The sequence below is a fragment of the Phocoena phocoena genome, chromosome 16, assembly GCF_963924675.1.
Source record: "Phocoena phocoena chromosome 16, mPhoPho1.1, whole genome shotgun sequence".
Taxonomy (NCBI): domain Eukaryota; kingdom Metazoa; phylum Chordata; class Mammalia; order Artiodactyla; family Phocoenidae; genus Phocoena; species Phocoena phocoena.
Genome location: NC_089234.1, coordinates 17,754,323 through 17,769,351, shown reverse-complemented (window position 1 = coordinate 17,769,351; position 15,029 = coordinate 17,754,323). Strand labels below are relative to the sequence as shown.

General features: G+C 47.3%; 1 protein-coding gene across 1 annotated transcript in view; it reads right to left on the bottom strand.

The window, feature by feature from the left end:
* The window catches only part of GPAM (glycerol-3-phosphate acyltransferase, mitochondrial), a 69,573-nt gene extending 55,497 nt beyond the window's left edge, over positions 1–14,076 (bottom strand). The window contains exon 1 of the mRNA XM_065893792.1: positions 13,860–14,076. The gene's annotated coding sequence lies outside the window, so the exon portion shown is untranslated. The remainder of the gene's footprint in view (positions 1–13,859) is intronic.
* Positions 14,077–15,029: the final 953 nt, after the last annotated feature.

Below are 15,029 nucleotides of genomic sequence, written 5' to 3'. Positions count from 1 at the left end.
ACTTGGTCTAATTGGGAGTGGTACTTTTTGGAATTAATCATTTGGTTTTCCGGAAGGAGCTCATGATAGAGGACTCCCTTCCAATCCCAACATATACACAACATCACCATCTGTGGATGAAGACCAGCCTTTGGTGTGGTTGGTGGTGGTTCATTTCGCTTGCCCCACGATCTCTTCCGTTCCACATTATTGTACAGTATCCACTTTTCATTGCCCGTCACAATTTGATTTTTTGTTTGTTTGGTTGGTTTAACATCTTTATTAGAGTATAATTGCTTTACAATGGTGTGTTAGTTTCTGCTTTATAACAAAGTGAATCAGCTATAACACGTGGAAAGGTCAAGGAATGGACAACAATGTATTTGGGAGATACTTGAACTGAGACCTCAGCCATCTCATCCTTGGATTTTTTTTTTTTAATGCTTTACAGAGAAGCATATACTTTTTTTTTAACAGTGCAGCAATATCTGTAATGACTGAGAGGATCTGCCAAAAGAATAAAGCCTCCTACCACCCAGCCCCCCCAGAAAATACTACTCTTAAAACAAATTGTGTGGATGGACCTAGAGTCTGTCATACAGAGTGAAATAAGTCAGAAAGAGAAAAACAACATATGCTAACACTTATATATGGAATCTAAAAAACAACAAACAAAAAAATGGTTCTGAAGAACCTAGGGGCAGGACAGAAATAAAGATGCAGATGTAGAGAATGGACTTGAGGACATGGGGAGGGGGAAGGGTAAGCTGGGATGAATTGAGAGAGTCGCATGGACATATATGCACTACCAAACGTGAAATAGATAGCTAGTGGGAAGCAGCCGCATCACACAGGGAGATCAGCTCGGTGCTTTGTGTCCACCTAGAGGGGTGGGATAGGGAGGGTGGGAGGGAGATGCAAGAGGGAGGAGATATGGGGATATATGTATATGTATAGCTGATTCACTTTGTTATAAAGCAGAAAGTAACACACCATTGTAAAGCAATTACACTCCAATACAGATGTTAAAAAAAATAATAGTTACAATAATAAAATTATCTACTTGGTCAATAACCTCACTTTATAAACCACGGTGACTCTTAGCCAAATTCAAATTAAGCAGAGTAGTCAGCTGGCTCTCCTCTGCATGTGACATGCAATCTGTTCTTATTCACAAAACCAAAGGTGGCACAAATAGGAATCCTGTTATTAACCAGGCATGTGCTTCACGGTTTTACAACATGGCTGCCATTCAGACACATCCAAAATGATAATTATTCTGAGCCATTAATTACAGCTGGGCAAACTGTATTATGCAGACGTGTGAAGGGTCTTGGAATGTTGAGTATAAAGCTCATTCTATGGTTTTAATCTGTGTGTGCCCTATTTTCCTCATCTGCAAAACAAGTCTAATAATAGTACATACTTTATAGGGTTAATGTGAGGATTAAGAGTTAAAATATATAAGGCTCTAGGACAGTGCCTGGTGCATAGTGGGAACTATATAATGTTTGCAGTCATGATAAGAATCCCCAGGAGAATGTGTAGTCCTCTAAAAGAAAGGCTGCATTTGACCCAACAACCATCAATCCCCCTTGCTTTCACAGGTCATAAGTGATAAATGTGGTCTTTGAGAATCACAGGCTTGCCCAGCTCCAGCTCAACAAATGTTCCTTTTTCAGATAGAAAATGTCTAGGATTTTCCTTTGATAACCATGTTATAGATTGAGTCAGTAAAGTCTTTAAAGCAGTATTTCCTAACTTTTTAGAATCAGGGAACACTTTGAGAGTGTAATGAAACTCTAGACTTCCTCCTGATTAAAAAAAAAAAGCGTACATGTAAAAGTTTGCATTCCATTTCAGGGGGCTCATAACTGCCCCCTGCCATGATCATTCATGGACCCCAGATTAAGAATCAGTGTTCGAAAGCATGGCTTGGAAGAGAGCCACCTTTGGATCTTGTTCTTTTAAGGATGTCTGAAACAAAATGAGACAGAAACACATACTTGCACATTGTAAAGGAAGTATTAACTACTGTTAGCCAAGGGGGTTGATAAATAAGGGGTTCTGGTGAGGATAAAGGTGATGAAAGAGGAGGAGAATGAAGAGGAGAACACGAGGGGGAGGGGGAGTCACCCCAAATGGATCCAAGTTGATAAACTAAATGTACACTTTTACCTTTAAGCGAGCCAAGTATGCACACTGCTTGGAACTGGAACGTACTGTATGGCTGTAATTATTGGCAACAGTGGAGGCAGTTTATCTGATTGTATCAAAGCTTTCTTTTAAACCTCAAACAGGTAAAATATTATCACTGGGGCTCTTCACCCCCTGTTCAATGACTGAGATACAAAAGAAATGCTAATTATGGGAATTGAGCTGTGAATTTTGAGTGACCCTAGGGACAAAATGATTATCTGGTTGTCTTAAGTTGCGGGGAAATTTATTAGGGGGTTTTAAGATTACATTAACTGATTTTTACCTTAAGTGCTCCACCTGGAGAAGCATTAAAGTCTCCTGATAAGGAATGATTTCAAAGAGGTAATGGCATTGGCCAGAAGACTTTTTTTTTTGGTGAGTCAGGGGTACTGTAAGGAGAAAGCCCAAGTGAGGTGGATGTGTCCTGCTGGGGCCATGTGATGGGCTTGGCACTTCTACTAGGGCTCACTAGAGCCCCTAATCATCTCCTATTTCTGACAGTGATGAATGCCAGAGACCAAAGAGGAAGAATAATATATTTACAACAAAGGTCATAGAATGAGGCCAAGGACCCAGTTACATTTCTGCCCCATTATGACCTTAGATTGCATCCCTGCCTCTAAAAGCCAAACATCTTCTTAGGATCTGTGAGCGATGACTTGCTCTTACCTGTGCTGACCTCTGTTGCCTTGTCTTCTACCGTCTCCCCTACCCCAAAACCTCCACTTTGCCCCAGTCCCCAAGGCCATCTCTTTGTTCTTGGACCATCCCAAGCTCACCCCTGGCTCAGGGCTTCTGTATTTATTGTCCTCTCTGCCAGGAACATTCCTTCTCTAGATATTTGCATGGCTGACTCATTCTCATGTTTCAGTCTGAGCTCAGTTAGCAACTTTCTGTCCCCTGCTTTGGCACTTTCCTTCATACTGTCCTATTTTATTTATAGCACTTATCACTGTCTGAAAGTAATCTCTTGATTTATTTTCTTCATATTGTCAGTCTTCCCCATTAGACTGTGAGCTCCATGAGAGCGGGGATCGTCTATGTCTTGATCACTGCTGCAGCCCCCCAGGCTTAGCAGAGAGAAAGCATCAGAAATACACTTGGTGGGTAAAGGAATGAATGATCATCATAATAGCTACATTTATTGAGCTTTTCGTCTGTACCAGGCACAGGGCCGCAAATACTCTCTCACTGAATTCTCACAGCAACCCTCCAAGGTAGGTATTCTTATCCCACGGTACAGATTAGGTTTCAGAGAGTTTATGTGGCTTTTCCAATGTCAAAGCAAGCAAGTAACTAAGACCTGATTTGAACCGAGGTATGTTTAACTCCCGCGTTACACTCTAAATCAGGAGTCAGCACGCTTTTTTCCATAAAGGGCCAGAGAGTAAATATTTAAGGCTTTATGAGCCATATGGTCTCCGTTGCAACTCCTCACCTCCGTTGCAGAAACAACCACGACTATACATATACAAAGGGGCGTGGCAGTGTGCCAGTACAACTCTATTTACAAGCCGTGGGCAGGATTTGGCCCAGGGACCATAATTTGCAGATCCCTCCTTTAAATCATCATTCTATCTGTGCTTTGCTAGAAGGGGGTTAAGCAAAAGAGGAGGAGGAAAGTAAAAGAAAAGCATTAAAATGCGTGCCCTTCAAATAAGAAAGACAGCAGGTGGATAGACTTAAGTTTTAAAAGGCAAAATAGGCAATGGAGTTCCGGTAAGAGTTATGACTCTACTTCTTCAACTTCTCAACTAACTTATAACCATCACTGAGACCACAGGAGAGTTTGACGCAAATACGGTACTCTGTTTGAACCAAGTTTCCATTCATATTGTAATTATCCGTGATTTCACCTGCCAACACCCTAATAGACCACACATACCCTCCATCCCAAGCAGACCCGAGATAGGCGAGATTGAAGGATAAAGTATCCCAAGGCACTGTGACGATTAAAACTCTTCCTCTCTCAACCACTGAGCCTGAAAACTTCAGTCTTTTCTTCTCAAGCGAAGGTATGAGTTTGTTGGCAAAAGGTGAAAGACAAGATATGAATCACAGGTCAGAGCCAGCCCAGAGAAATGTCCCGCAGCCTCGTCGAGAAGGTGAACATATTGGTGCCCAGGGGTTTAATCAGAGTGGCTCTCGAGACTGAATATCAGCATTAATGTGAAAGACCAACTCACCAGTCCCTTGAGCCTGGGCTGCAGGGTCAGGGCTGAACTTTGGGAAGGTGGGAGGTAGGGACAAAGGTGGTTTCTATAGCGCTTGGCTATGCCGGAGCCTTGCAGGCAAGACCTCCTCTCTGCCCTGTTTTTCTCTCAGGCAGCCCTAGGGCATTAGAAACACTGTAGACAAAATACTCATTTCTCTCTTACCCTGAAGAAAGTGTCCCTCTGGAAACAGCACGTGGCTCTTAAACCAAGAGGTGCATTTTCCTCAATCTGTGTGCAATTTTCTAAACATGGGCTTTAAATGTTTGAATAGTGACAAACATTCAAACCTTAGTCAGGCTCCTGAAGCTTTTCCGAGGCCCATGTGTGTGCTTTCTTGTAAAATCCAGTTTTTCTAAGAACGCTGCTAAGTCAGTTTCACCAGAGCCCCCATCTTCGATATCTGATTGGGTTCCTTATCCTCTGCCATCCCCCAGGTGATATCTGACACCCGAGACTACAGCAAAGAATCCCGTTGGGTCAGTTTACCGAGAATCCCCCTCACCCATGATGTTTCTTCTTGGTAATTTTCCACCCACTGACCCCCAACCTGCCCCTTAGCTGTAAATCCTCACTTGCCCAGGCTGTACTTGGAGTTGAGCCCAATCTCTCACCCCCACTGTAAAATCCCATTGCAGTGGTCCCAAGTAAAGCCTGCCTTGCCACCTTTAACAAGTGTTGTTAATTTTTTCCCCTCTAACACAGGAAGGCAGCCCCAGCATGGTAGAACCAGCATCTAGAGATGCAACATCTGACCCAGCTCTGCATTAACCAGCAGTGATGTCCTGGGTACCCCTTGGCACTCGCTTCCTTTTTCTGAGCCTATTTTCTTACCAGTAACACAATGAGTCAATTTCATACCTTTTCATCCACCCAGAAGTCCATCTTTTTGTTGTCTGTTTAACATCTACTATATTTGTTGTTTTTAATAGCCACTATTTCAGATCATTTATATTATTAATAAAAATTGATTTCTATTGAACATTTAGTATTTACCAGAATTGTGCCATGTGCTTTCCATGTGTTCTAATATTTAATTCCTCATGAGGAGGAACCCTTGTGATTGCAGACTCACAGATATGACAGCTGAAGTTAAGGAAGGTGACATAAATTTCCCAAGGTCAATCAGAGAGTAAGTGGCAAAGCTGGGATTTGAGCCTGAACCTTTTTTTTTTTTTTTTCTGAGAACTACACTGCTTTCGTGAGCCCTGTAGCCCCTGGTCAGAGTCTGACCAGAGAGGAAAATGCAGATTCAAACTCCATTGCCCTGGGCTTCCCTGGTGGCGCAGTGGTTGAGAGTCTGCCTGCCTATGCAGGGGACACGGGTTCGTGCCCCGGCCCGGGAAGATCCCACATGCCGCGGAGCGGCTGGGCCCGTGAGCCATGGCCGCTGAGCCTGCACGTCCGGAGCCTGTGCTCCGCAACGGGAGAGGCCACAACAGTGAGAGGCCTGCATACCGCAAAAAACAAACAAACTCCCTTGCCCTAACTTTTTTTTTTTAATATTTATTTATTTATTTATTTTTGGCTGTGTTGGGTCTTCACTGCTGCATGCAGGATTTCTCTAGTTGCCGTCAGCAGGGGCTACTCTTCGTTGCATTGTGCAGGCTTCTCATTGTGGTGGCTTCTCTTGTTGCGGACCACAGGCTCTAGGCACGCGGGCTTCAGTAGTTGTGGCATGCAGGCTTCAGTAGTTGTGGCTCGCGGGCTTAGTTGCTCCGCGGCACGTGGGATCTTCGTGGACCGGGGCTCGAACCCGGGTTCCCTGCATTGGCAGGCGTATTCTACTTTTTTTTTTTTTACGATACGCGGGCCTCTCACTGTTGTGGCCTCTCCCGTTGCGGAGCACAGGCTCCGGACGCGCAGGCTCAGCGGCCATGGCTCACGGGCCCAGCCGCTCTGCGGCATGTGGGATCTTCCCAGACCGGGGCACGAACCCGTGTCCCCTGCATCGGCAGGCGGACGCTCAACCACTGCACCACCAGGGAAGCCCTGGCAGGCGGATTCTTAACCACTCTGCCACCAGGGAAGTCCCTGCCCTAACTTTTTATTACTATACCATGATGGTTTTCACTGGGTCAGGCTACAAAATACCAAGATGTTTTGCCTGGAGGAGATAGTGTAGGACCTGCCATGGACGTTCAATGCATGGTCTTTGCCCTTGAGACACTTAGAACCCAGGAGAGATGATAAAACCCACAGCCCGATCCATGCCCCAGGAGGAGCAGTGCTGATAACCCACAAAGTGGGAGTTCCCTCAGCCTCAATTCCTTATTGTCATTTTTGTGCTCAAGCCAACATGAAACAGTGGCATCTACAAATCTCTGCTTATTGGAGAATCTTTTTCTTTGCTAGGGAGAGGCAGTCCGTTTAAGGATGGACCAATTCAACAATCTGGTGGTACAAGAGATCTGGGGCTCTCCTCGAAACAAACGGTTGAAGATTTGTTTTTGAGATGACATATCAGTGTCGGCTTGACAGGGAGGAGGTTGTGGGCACATGGTGGGATAAGGATAGATTCCCAGAAACAGCAGAGCAAGGCTGGCAAAGTAACTAGTTTGTGCAGATCTGATTCTCTCGGGGTTGGGGGAGAGAAAAGGGGAATGAGTTTAATTACTGAGTGTCCACTGTGATCTATGCGCTTTTATGTACACTGAGCATTAGGTCCTCACAACAGTGTATAACGTTGCTGTTTTACAGATGACGCCAGCAAGAATCCAAACAGGAATTCTAGCTCTTCCTTCCACGCTTTGCCTCAATGCGTGTGTAGATACCGTCCTACTCTAATTCAGCTTTTCATGAAGTAGATGGCACTTTCTCAATAGACTATCTGTAAAAAATATTTAGGCTGTAAAACCTAACACAGTGCACCACGCATAGTGGGAGCGCAACAAAATAGGACAAACGAACAACTCCTAATGTGGTTTCTCAAACATAGATATCATCGGATCCAACAGCTCTCAACTGGGGATGATTTTGCTCCCCGGGGGGCCATTTGGAAATGTCTGGAGAAATGCTTTGTTGTCACAAAAGGGGAGGAGTGCCACTGGTATCCAGTGGGTAGAGGCCAGTATGTTGTTAATCATTGTACGAGGCACAGGACAGCACCACAACAAAGAATTATGACCCATAATGTGCTGAGGTCGAGAAATTCTGATCTAATCCAGCATGTTTCACGAGGAAGCCATGACCCAGAGAGACAAGGAGACTTGCCCAGGTTCACACATCAACAACTGGTTGATGACATCCCCCGGAGCCTTCTACAACGGTTCTTGCCAGACCTCAAGGCTAGCCAGCCAGAAGGCTGCCTGCCATAAGAGGGATGGGTTCAATGGGAAGGAAAGACCATGTTGGCATAATGGTCCAGGCAAACCAAACACAATTCCACAGGTTCAAAAGGACCAAGACTGTCGCTCTTCCGTCTGGATCATGCCCTGAATAAGCAGCCAAGGGAGGTTCTGGAACTAGGAGACCAAGACCCAGAACACAGAGTGCTCACCTAGAGGACTTTGCTGCCACCAGCGTCACACTCCCACTCCCTCCTTTCCTTAGGGTTGCAAACCAAACACAAGGATCAAGTCCAAGAAAGAATTTTCTTTTAATAATTAAATAGGCAAGATAAAAATATTAATGATTGGGTGGTCATATGAGGTCAAGTAGATATTGCCAGAAACTGATTCTCTCTCAAACATATGAGTCCTTTGCATTGTCATTGTCGCCACCAACAATTTTTTGGCCTCTTATGTGCCAAGAGATGTGTTGGGTCCCAGGGGAGAGATGGGCAGCAGGAGAAGAGGTGTCCACTAACATCACGCATAAGTTATATCCTTGATCCCAAGAAGTACTCAGTGCAAACATGAGGGTCTCCTTTGCAACCGCCTTCACAGAGCAAAGCCAGCGTTGCAAAATGGGTAAAACAAAACCCTCCTTACAGCTAAATAGCGAAGCCCAGTACGATTCACTCATTTTAAACAGCTTTTAACATAGACACTCAACTTCAGCCCAAGAATTTGGACTTTACCACTTGTGTCATCGGGATTTGGTTTGCCTGGGGGACATTTTCTTCTATCCATCAAGCTTCATGGGGGACTTCCAATGCCCTAGATCACACCTAGAATGACAGGGTAACCAGATGCAATATGGACTTCACTTAACCAGAGGAGATGCTTTGACCCCGAGGTCCCCTAACCTAAGAAGGTAGACAGAGGGCCCCCAAAAGGCTACCCTGAGCTCGGGTACTGGCATCTTCTCCAGCAGTCTCTAAGCTGCCTCTCAGTGGAAGCTGGAGATCTCAGTTAACACAACTCTGAAGATGGACTTTTATCTTGAAATTTCCATGAAAAATTAAACATCCTGGTTACACTGAGTACTAATGGCTTTTATTTCCATTGCAACTGCTTTCTGAGACAGATAATTCCCCTTTAGATTTTCATGAGTTTGGCCCAGAAATCGGATATTCAAGGCATTAAACATACAGGAGCCTGGGATGCCAAGAAAACGGTAGTGTCTATTTAACGATTTGGCTGCCACAGGCAGCTAAGTGTCTTGGGGAAGTGAGTGGAATTTGAATATATCAGCTCTGCCACTCTGCTGCAGACTGGAAAATCAGATACTAAGAAAGACACCCCAGGGGCTCCTGCTTGGGTCCGGACATGGGTGCTAATTGCAGGGATGAGCAGCTTGAAGGGCAATGATTCCCAGACCTTGAGCTATCACTTTTTTATTCTGCCCAGTGATAATATTAAAATTAAACTGAACAGAAGTTGACAATCTACAAACAACATCATTTAATAAAGAAAGAATGTTTTAACAACCCAACAAGCAGGATGGACAGACTCTCAGAGCAAGGGGAAATTTCTCAAATTGAATACCCATAGCCATCTTAAAGACGTGCTACTTTGTCCTTAGTTCACATGTCACCAGAGACTGGAAAAACCTCATAGACCAGCACCTCTCTGCGGTGTAGAATCTGGGTACTGTGAGTAGCCACTGGAGTTGTGTGGAGAAGAATTAGACTTGAGACCCAGCTTGAATGGAGAAGATATCCCAGGCCAAGGATAGGGAGGGGGAGGGGTAGAAATGGGGGCACAGGAGTTGCCCTGAGAATAAACCACCGCTCTACGGAGGCACCCTCTACGCTGTAATGCTACAGAACATTGCTTAATCACCCGTCTCTTCCACTGTGCTTTAAGTTCCTTGAGAGTAGTGTCTGTACCTTGTTGCCCTGAGTCACAGAGCTAATTAGATGTGGTAGTATAGCAAGCGGGCCTTTGAAGGAGCAATGGCAAAGCACAAGGGACACACGGTGCTGCTTCCAGGACCCACACGATCTGAGGATTAGAAGGCACATTTTCTATTATCTAACCATGCACACAGTTTCTGCCTGGTGTAGTGGAAGGGGGCTCCACCTCCATCCTACCTGGCAGGCTCACCCTGAGCATCAGCCCACAAGATAATTAAAGTGCACCCCAAGGGGAGCTTGATGGGAGCTCGGACTGTTGCTGCCCCAGGAAGGTGCCAGGGGACCGCTGAGCGAAGGCTCAGCTCTGCTGCCTGCGTCTGAGCAGCTGTCCGAACGGAAGCAGGGCTGAGGGTGTGGGGCAGCCAGCCTCCTGCCTGTTTGCTGCCTGATCTTCCCGTCTCCCCATAGCCAAGTCTGAGGAGAGTTCTCAGTCCCGAGGTTTTCACTTTCCCCAGGCCCTCGTTCCTCATAATCACTTTCTGGAATTGACTCAAAGAAAACATCACCGACACAGTTACCAGGAGACACCAGGCTTCAGTTCCACAACAAGTACCCCTTCCCTGCAGAGAGAGTCCAGCCCATGGGGAACTGGATGTTGCTTTCTTTCAAGACTCATTTTGGGTGTCTTTTTTTTTCTTGAGCCCATCTGATTTTTGGCAGGATGTTGAAGCACAATAGAGCAAACCTCAGCTAGACATCCTGCCATCCCCACCGGGCACTGGGTGGAGGCCAAATGCAAAGCTTACCAAGCAGGTGCGCTGAGGCAAGGGGAGGATGGGGTGGGGAGAGGACTCAGGAGCCCAGGGGTGATGGTGGAGCATTTTCATTAGCCAGCTCAGTGTGACAACCAGAGCCCCACTAAACATCTGAAATGCAGCTCGGCAGGTGGAGAACTGAGCTCCACCTTGGTGGGATTAGCAAGGCTGTGGGTTCTGGGAACTGAACGGTGAGAGTGAGTTTCCTATTGCAAATATCCTGCCATTTTCCTCTTACGACCTATTGGGGAGAATTTGCTTTGGGGTACTCCTCGCTATTCAAAGTCTTGTTGGAGGGCTTCCCTGGTGGCGCAGCGGTTGAGAGTCCGCCTGCTGATGCAGGGGACACGGGTTCGTGCCCCAGTCCGGGAAGATCCCACATGCCGCGGAGCGGCTGGGCCCGTGAGCCATGGCCGCTGAGCCTGCGCGTCCGGAGCCTGTGCTCCGCAACGGGAGAGGCCACAACAGTGAGAGGCCCACGTACCGCAAAAAAAAAAAGTCTTGTTGGAAATGGTCTTGCGTCGCGTATTATTTATGGCATGGCATCTCTGTTCCTTTCTCACCATCCAATCCTCTGTGACTCTCCCACCAAACAGAGGATTTTAAATCCTGAATTCAGCTGAAGACAGTTATCTGCCTTGAGGTATCAATCCTACTGCCTGTCCTCCCACCGTGACGGCTCCCTTCAGGCATCACTGGCTAAAACACTGATGACCCTGGGAGGTCCTACTAAGCCTTACTGTGGCGAGCAAGCAACAGGTGGGGGCTGGCTAGCAGACAGCTGAAGGCAAAAGCGTGAGGCCCCAGCTAAGGAAGAGGAGACGAAGGGAGAATTGATATGCCTCTGAGGGTCACGGGGACAGGGTCCCTCACGGGGAAGGTGGGAGAGAATTGAAGATGCTGACGCTGTTCTTTCAGGAGCCTGAGACTGACCATTTCCTTTCATCACTCTCTGCAGGTTTAGCCTCCCCATCACCTCTCAGAACTGGCTTTGTCTGGAAAAAATGCTAACCAGCTCCTTACAAGAGCCGTCACTGAAGCCCCTGCCAGAAGGCTCACAATAGACACCGTGTACAGTGCGAAAGGAACACGGCGCTCCTCGGAGGCTGAGTGGGTGAGGAAGGGGCAGCCTTGGGCACACTCATGGACAGCCAGAGAAGATGATGGGCCCACCCCCAAATCCTCAGCTCCCTGCTCTCCTCCCAGCCTGCTTGTGCATGGAATTTCACCACCAGAGATGACCGCCCCAGGTGGGTTAGTCATCCAGGATGGACGTGTAGGAACCTGGGGGAGAAAGACACAAAGAGCCTCTTATCTGGCCCCTCCCACCCCAGCATCCCTGGGAAGGGGTTAGGGATTTTCATCTGATAGAAAAGATCCCAGGGGAGTGAGGATACTGGGCTCCAGCTGGGGAGTGGGAAGGAGGTGCTGGAGAAAAGGGATTCTAGGAGACAGAATCTGCCAATTCTTCCTCCTACCCTCCCTGAGTTTGGGCCCAGCCTCTCTCCAGCAGTGGAGGCCGCTGGGTAGAAGAGCACTGGACAGGGAGTCAGGAAGCTCCCGTTTGATCTGGCTCTATCCTGCTGTGGGTCAAGGAATCATAAAACACCAGCGAGCAGCGACTCAGTCTTAGGAATCATTCAGTTCTTCAAAGAGGGCTTTCTTGACTAGCTTTCCACCCCCATCCAGATCAGGTCCTTTGTTCTTTCTCTCATCACAGATGGGGATGACCTATTTATTTGTGTGATATTTTTACTGCCTATCACCTCCCACCCCATTTACCTGTAACCTCCAGGAGAGCAGGGAGCTTCCTCTGCCTCATTCTCCACTATATCCCAACGCCTCGTGCACAGCAGGCACACACCGCTATTAATGAAAGCAGAATCTCTATTCGCAAAGTAACCCCATGAGAGAAGTAGTATACCTATTTTACAGATGAGGAACTTGGGGCTTAGACAATTTAAATAACAAGTTGAAAAAGCAAACTTCAGCAGTGGATCTGAATGACCCTTCCCCCATGCTGTACTACTCTTCTAACCAAGATTAGCAGACTAGGGAGATTCCCTTAACCTGCGGGCCTTGGCTTAGGTTCTGGGGGCTGTGATGTTCTAGAACCAGATGCCCAAGACATCTGGGAGAGAGGAGGAACAGGAGAGGGATGGCTCTAGAACAGAGGACAGCTCAGAGCTGGTGTCCCCGGGCAGGTGCCCGGTCTTACCAAGCCTGGTGCTAGATCAGGGTCCAGGAAGCATAACCCTGTGTACTGGGCTTATCCTCTACCTCTTGATATTTCTCTTGAAATTATGAGGGGAAAGCAGGATTCACTTGGATGAACTTCTCAGACCAATTACTCTGAAGAGTCTCAAGAAATACAATAGGGCCTCAGTAGAGAAAACTCCCCGGGAACCACGAAGCAGTCAGCAAGAAGAACGATGTTTTGAGCCCAAGCCTTGATAGCATCCTGCCGCAGCTGACAAAGCAGGGGCAATCCGTACACAAACGCTCAAGAGTTAAGACAACACAGATGGAAACATCTGGAGATTAAGACAGCCCCCAAGACTAGAGAAAGGAAACGCAGCTGGCATGGCTATCTCTTAACCTAAAATGCATAGGGAAAAATCAGTTTTAAGAATAGCCATTCAGCGTAAAAGTATTCTTTTCCAGTTAATGCCAAAATAAAATCGTTTTTCTTATTTTTGTATCATATCCTCCCCTCCTCAACCACCTCCAGCTAAACCTAACAATTAGAGAGGACGGAATCCATACCGTCATCTCCCTTTCACCTTCATTCCAAGTGACTAAGTCCCTGCTGGCACCGCAAGGAGCCCAGCTTCCATCCGTAGCAAGGAAGTCCTTTGACGTCAAGCTCTGTCTGCCCACCTCAAGCTCAAGAAACACCACCGAGGTGGGACTATAATGAGGATGAGAATGGACAAGGCACATCAGGTGCAGATCCCAGACAAAGCGGGAGACAAGTTCTCCTAAACAAGGAGCTTGGTCCCACTCTTCCTTCTCTGATGCCAACATCACGAGGATTGGTACCACCAAGTAGGGCTTCGAGGATCAGATTTGACAACGTTTCAAGCTGAAGCAACCGGATTTCTCATAAAGTGTGCAGAACCCTCTCAGGACTTTGGGGTTCTGAGCCAGCAGGAAGGATGACAAGGAGGCCAAGGGGGCAGCTAGACCTGGGGAAGGATTTCATGGGGGCAAAACACGCAAACCCGAACGATACCTCACGATCGCGCTTACAGCTCTCTCCAGCTGCAGACAGCACATCCCTTGGCTCTGCCGTTCTGTAGAATTCCAAGATTCTGAGTTCTCTTTCCTTCCACTTCCTTCCTCCACTTTCTCTGCCTTTCCTGCTTTCCATTTTACTGCCCCAGCCCTTTCCCCACCCCCATCTCTAATGTCTTGACATCCTAAGAAATTAGACCAACAGCCCCAGAAAAAAAAAATTTTTTTTAATACCTGTATCCTTGACTCTGTGCTGTTTGAGGAATTATTTCCAGCCAGTTGATTAGCAAAGCTGATGGAGACTCTGGAGAAAACAGCCCCAGCCTGAGTGTGGCGCTGAATGAAAATCTCTTCGGGGTGCTTCTTTGTATGGCAAAAGACTGAAGGACTTTGGGTGCTCGGTAGTAACCTCAGAAAAAGTCCCCAGGCAGCAGCAACTCTCCCAGCACAGTTTCGAAACACCACAGAAGGAGGAAGCCCTCTTTAATCAAATAATAACCAGTCAGAGATAAGGCCTTCTAGGCCGAGCTCAGCCAGCCAATCACACGCTTCCTCCTGACCCGCAAAGGCAAACAGACCCAGGGCTGAGTCTGAGTTTCAGGGCTTGTATAATTTAATGATGCTGCCGCTGGTGTCTTCTTGGCTTTGCCCGGCGGGATTTTCTGACTGGGAAGTGAAGCCCCAAGCTCGGGAACCTCATTGTCAGTGGAAGCACCTGGCCCAGGGGCTGCAGCTGAGGCCCCTGAGTGACCACGTGGCACCCAGCTCCCCGCACAGATGCCTCCACATCACCAAGAGGACCCTTGCTGCTGCTGGGAAGCAGGCTTGGGTCAGCAGGGGGTGAGCATATTTGACACCAGCTGTGCAACTCATTGACTGTGACCCTGAAGAGGTGGTAGAGACCCCAGTGACTCGCCCTCACGTGTTGGAGATGCTCCACATGCATTTCCTAGGGGTCCTTGATTAGCGGTGACTTTGAGCTTTTCTTTATTCTTCAGCCTTCCCAATCACCCTCCCCTTCCAGTGCTATCCGTGCTCTATTAGGCCACAGCGGTATCATAAAGAGGATGGGTTCTGGAAGCTTAGCAGGCCTGGGAGTGAATAATGGCCCTCCATCTCTCCAGCCCTGAACACGCCTCTTAGCCCCTTCCTTGTTGCTGCAAGGATTAAATGAGAGAACTTTGCCACTTCCCGTGAGGTTGTTACGGGCCCTGAGGAGGTGTAAACAAACCCTAAAGAGGTATTGATATATTAGAGGTCAATATCTAAAGGAACTTAAGGAGAACCCCTTTGTTAGGTGAATAGCACTGAGCATTGGCAGAATCCATTTTAGGGCATTTCATCACCCCCGCCTGTTAGCAGTCATGCCCCCTCCCCATACCCCAACCTCCCCATCAGCCATTC